Source organism: Garra rufa, chromosome 14 (genome assembly GCF_049309525.1).
Source record: "Garra rufa chromosome 14, GarRuf1.0, whole genome shotgun sequence".
Classification (NCBI taxonomy): Eukaryota; Metazoa; Chordata; class Actinopteri; order Cypriniformes; family Cyprinidae; genus Garra; species Garra rufa.
Window position 1 is genome coordinate 2,644,048 of NC_133374.1, and position 6,000 is coordinate 2,650,047.

Here is a 6,000-nt window from a genome sequence, read left to right on the forward strand (position 1 = left end):
TTTATTTGCGATTTTTTTTTTTTGCTTTTTCAAACAAGCTACATACATTCTAAATGTATTCAGTGCGCAAGAAGTGCATAAAACATTTCACCATGAAATAACGTAGTATTAAGTTTAATAAACAAAACTGTAGTAAAATTGTCTTTAAAACAGACAACATAAAATAAATCAGCCATTTTACTTTTTTCCCCCGGTACTTTAGCCTACTTTGTGCAATAACGAATACATTCATCTCAGTGGAAAAATAAGTCCAAAACTCTCTATTTTAACATTTTGAGGGTTCTAAAATCTTTTTTTTTTTTTTTTTTTTTTTAGAAATTCTTATGTGTTTTAATTTTTCTGATAATGAAAGAGCATAAACATTTATTTATTTTTAATCAAAAAAAAAAAAACCTTTTAATTTTTGTTAAACAAACAGAAATTTACTGTTAAAATCAATGCGTGGAAGAAAAATTATATTCAGTTTAAAACGTTTAAATAATAATTAAGTGGTTAATCTTGTTGTAATATTTTTTATCATATATATTGTTTTAAGTAATTTATTTAAATAGGAATATATAAACACCTACATTATACTGAACAAAAGTAATACAGGACTAATATTGTTCTGTTTCATGTTAAACCGTACTTTTATTTTGACAGGTTGCAGTGAAGTTTCTGTGTGTACAGTATGATGTGATGCTAGTTTTCTCAAATGAAATGGTAAAAGTGAAACTCACAGCAGTTTTGGAGATTGAGTTTATCTGTTCATGTGAGATGCAAATGCCAAAAATTAGCGGGAGCGTCACGTGTGCTTCAGTCTGCATGTGGTAAAGAAATAAAACGCGTCTCCACCATTCATACATACAGAAGCAAACCAAACATGCAGGACTCATATTAAAATTCATATTGTCTTTTTGCATTTCAGTTTTCACAGACACTAGTCCATATCATGATTTGAATTAAGTGACAGACCAACTTTTGATTTATTAATCCAAAAATCGACGAATTACGTGGCATTCCGCGCTATAGTAGATTAGGTTTTTATGAATGGAGTCCGCGATCCAGTCCGTGTTTTCGCGGAGGAGACATTGTAATCACGCGACCATGAAGAGACAGAAATTACATGCCTTAGTGTAAATAAGATAAATAACATAAGGCTATTTAGTATGTTTAATAAAAGAACTATGTCTAGACCTGTTCTATAGGAAAGATAACCTTAAATGACTTCCATTGTGATGTGGCGCTATATCGAAAATAAAATGAACTTGACGTTCAAGGGGGGCGGGGGTGCCGTTGGGGGGATAGATAAAATCGCAGCCTTATGCGGTTTAGAAATCGCATGTGCTTAAATCGCGATTTTTTTGCGATTGCGATTAATTGCACAGCCCTACGCTAATATTAGTATCTTTCCTTCTTATTCCGAGGTCACCGTAGCCACCTGTATTCAGATCAGACGGTCACTGCAGTCTCCTGGATCTAGTCCGTGCCCATCAGCCTCCAGAGATATCCTCTACAGCCCTGAATGTCAGCAGAGACCACATCAACTAGATGAGCCCCAGAGACAGATCATCAGTGAAGACCTCATCACCTAGACGGCCATCGACTCAAGACAGCGAAAACCAGATGAGTCCTCTCCAATCTGACTTTGTGGCAACATGGAACTCTTGCATCTACATTAATATTAGTCTGTTTGTTTCTTATTCCCAGCTCACCATAGCCACCAGATCCAGAGTTCATCAAGAAAGAACTCCTACCCTAAACGGCCACCGGCTCAAGCCCATGGGAACCAGATGAGTCCTCCCCAATTTGACTTTGTTGCACTATGGAACTCTTGCATTATTATTGACATTTTACTTCATTATTTTAATACTGTAAGGTTGCTTTGACACAACTTGTATTTGTAAAAAGCGCTGTATAAATAATCTTGACTTGACAGCTTGCTCACCAACAGGCCATCCAAGGTGCAGTGAATGGGTGCCGTCAGAATGAGAGTCCAAACTGCTCATAAAAACATCACAATAATCCACACCACTCCAGTCCATCAGTTAACATCTTGAGAAGACAAAAGCTGAAACAAATCCATCATTAAGATGTTTTGAACTAAAATACGAGTCCATAATCAATAATAATGAACACTTCCTCCAGTAAAAAAGTGGACTGGCCTAAATCAGGAGAGAAATCTGCACAGATCAAGCAGCGTTTACAATCCAAAACAGCTCTAAACAAATATGTGGCTGGATTTTGTTGTGAGAAACAAAGGGAGATGGACTTTTTCACTGGAGGAAGAGTTATTGTGGATTATGGTTTGAAGTTATTGTGATGTCTTTATCAGCCGTTTGAACTCTCATTCTGACGGCACCCATTCACTTCAGACAATCCACTGGTGAGACAGCGATGGAATGATATATTTCTACAAATCTGATGAAGAAACAAACTCATCCTAATCTGATATCACACTAATAAACACAGAACACAATTTAGCGATGCCAAAAAAGATGTTTATTAGATCGACAGAGCTGTTCTGGAACTGAAACAAGAGAACTACCACTTCTGTTAATCTGCAAAATAATCACCAAATTATATCCAAATATCACCCGTTTATCCCGACCATGATCATAAAGAGAACAGATCGCTGTTTGTTTCTCATCATGTGCTCCTGCTGATGTAATCGCATTTAAAAATGTTTGATTAAACGCTGATGTGACAAATAAAAAGGCAAATTAGACATAATTCACAGGGAACTGGAAGTGTTGACGAACACTCGCTGAAAGAAACGCTGGACTGAGCCGCTTCAGTGTTTCCAACAAACATCAACCTGATTAACATTCCAGCCACATCACAGGACTAGTTAACCCCTGCACACACACCTCACACACATCTCCATTATGAGCGTTAAAGGAACTGAAATCGTCCCGTGCATGCAGAGCACGACTGTAGTGCACTAGTATTAGTGCTGTATCTCTTTAAGAACTCTATTAGTCGAGCCACAACGCCTGTGAAATCCTGTGGTTTGAGACCACATCCCTCAAACACACACACGTTAACCCTCTGCTATTGTTCGGTCATTTTAGAGCAGAAAAATAAGTGTTTTGAATTTTTAAAAATCACTACTTCATCTGAATAATATGAAACTCGATGACTTTTATGACAGTCAATATGTGAGCACAAAAAAAAATTGTGGACCTGATTTGAAAAAGCTAAATAGTTGTTTAAAAAAAATAGTCACACTTGTTGTTCGAGGTCAAAAATGGCCGCCATTGGAAATGGATGAAAAATATGCAAAAATACAAAAAATCTGTATAAAGGTGCAAAGCAATGAAGAGGTGAGACTCCTAAATATCAAGAGTATAAAACAGAGACATTTCAAAACAAAATTTCAAACAAAAAAATTTTATGATATAAAAAATTCGGAGAAATAAAGTCACAATTGTGTGAAATAAAGTCAAAATGTAGTGACATAAACTCGCATTTTTTAATACAGACAGAATTGCATCATACAACTCGCAATTGTGAGAAATAAAGTCGATATTGTATGACAAACACAATTTTGCAAAAAATAAAGTCGCAATTTCATGATATAAACTTGCATTTCTAAGAAATAAAGTCAGAATTGTGTGATAAACAATTCTGCTAAATAAAGTCGCAATTTTGTGATATGAATTCACATTTCTAAGAAATAAAATGAGAATTGCATCATATAAACTCGAAATTATGAGAAGTAAAGTTGCAATTTCGTGATATAAACTCACATTTCTATTTTCTAAGGATTAAAGTCAGAATTGCATGATATAAACAATTCTGCTAAATAAAGTCGCAATTGCGTGTTATAAAGTTAGAATTCTGAGATATAAATTCGCAATTCTATCAATTTTTTTCTCCTCAGAAAAAAAGTCAGATTTGCGAGATACAAAGTCGCAATTGTGAGAAAAAGTCAGTTATCTTGCAATTCTGACTTTATTTCTTGCAATTGTGAGTTTATATCCGGCAATTCTGACTTTAACTCGCAACTGTGCGTTTATATCTCAGTTCTGAGAAAAAAAGTCAGAATTGCTTGTTTATATGACGCAATTCTCAGAAAAAAAGCCAGAGCTTTAATACTAATCTGACTTTAAAAACTGTCATTGTCTCTATTTTTAAATGAAATACTACCATCATTGAAAAATTATATAAAAATCTTAAAAAAAAAAAAAAAGTATTATTTTCAATAGGAAAAAATTGATCATAATTATTACATAAATATTAATTAGTAGCACCACGAAATTCTCTCAAAATACAAAATTAACAATAAAAAAAATAGTATGGAACAAAAATACCAAATACCTTGATTTTACCAAGAATAAAATAAAAAAAGAGGCAGAGCTTTACTACTAATCTGACTTTAAAAATTGTCATTGACTCCATTTTAAAATGAAATACTGCCATCATTGACAAAAAATATAAAAAAATCTTAAAATAAAATATTTTGTATTGTTTTCAATGGGAAAAAATTGTTCATAATTATGTCATAAATATTAATTAGTACCACGAAATTCTCTCAAAATACAAAATTAACAATAAAAAAATAGTATGGAACAAAAATACCAAATACCTTGATTTTACCAAGAATAAAATAAAAAAAGAGGCAGAGCTTTACTACTAATCTGACTTTAAAAATTGTCATTGACTCCATTTTAAAATGAAATACCGCCATCATTGACCAAAAATATAAAAAAAAATCTTAAAATAAAATATTTTGTATTGTTTTCAATGGGAAAAAAATTGTTCATAATTATGTCATAAATATTAATTAGTACCACGAAATTCTCTCAAAATACAAAATTAAAAATTAAAAATATTATAGAACAAAAATGAATTAAGTTGATATTACTTAAAATAAAAAAAGTTGCTTTTCAGGTGTCCCCTTACTTTTGACCAGGAACAACACAAGTGTGACTCCTAAATGAACAACACCAGAGGGTTAAACATACCTAGTGCTGTCAGACTCACTCACACACTGGAGTTTCCTTCATGCTCAACAAGTGCATCTGAACACACACACACACACACACACACACACACACACACACACACACACACACACACAAACACATATTGAGCATTTACTGCTTAAAGAGACAAACATTCCAGCAACTGAGCAACCAGACAGAAAAACAGAAACACAGGGAAACACAGAAAACCTGAGGGACGGACAGAAAGACAGAAACACTAAGAGAGGGACTGAGAAACAGATACGAACAGACAGAAAAACGACTGAAATGTGAATTAGAAAATAACCTCACAGCCTCAGAGTCTTTTCTCACACTTTCAACGAAAGAATTTACATTTGCAGCGTGATTTCTAGCCGAGGAAATATTTCAGAGCCTTACTGAAATAACACGGACCCACAATCATCTGCACATTCACCAAAGAAATGTCGTGTTTTACAGTCAGGAAACTCTATTTTTAAAATAAGATGGATGTTTTAGAGTTTTTCGTGTTTGTGGGGCTGCAGGAGAATCACGTGCAGAGATTTGCTCGAGTTTGTTGATAAAATCATCGACGCGTTTTTGAGTAAATTCCGCGTACTGACTGAAAAACGCTCAAAACGCGTTGAAGTTGAACAAAGTAATAAAACATAAGCTTACAAACGGTGTTTCTGATTAATATGAATGATTTCCACACTTACCGACGCGGCTGTGGCAGGACTTCAGCTTGTTTTTATCGCTCCGATTTTTGTTGTTTTTCTCCGGATGGTTGTATGTTAGTCCGGGCTTGTTTCAGACGCTCCAATCCACTGAAACACTCAGAAAAAACCTGTAAGAAACTTCCGTAGGCGGCGCGTCACATGAGCGTGTGAAACTCCACAGCAAGCGACTGATTTGACGCGACGCGACGCGAAGGGCGGCAAATAGCGGTTGCTATGATACACAACGGTTACATTGTTCACAAATGTTCAGGGGGCGCGCGGCGGCCCAGAGCATGAAAACACTACAGAGACGCACTGAAACCTCACGACGCGTTTGTTTGGTTTGACACATT

At 34.8% G+C, this 6,000-nt stretch overlaps 1 protein-coding gene across 1 annotated transcript in view; it reads right to left on the reverse strand.

Annotated features, from left to right (window-relative positions):
- The window catches only part of LOC141285226 (arf-GAP with Rho-GAP domain, ANK repeat and PH domain-containing protein 1), a 71,442-nt gene extending 65,658 nt beyond the window's left edge, over nucleotides 1-5,784 (reverse strand). The window contains exon 1 of the mRNA XM_073818265.1: nucleotides 5,648-5,784. The gene's annotated coding sequence lies outside the window, so the exon portion shown is untranslated. The remainder of the gene's footprint in view (nucleotides 1-5,647) is intronic.
- Between the last annotated feature and the right edge of the window lie 216 nt (nucleotides 5,785-6,000).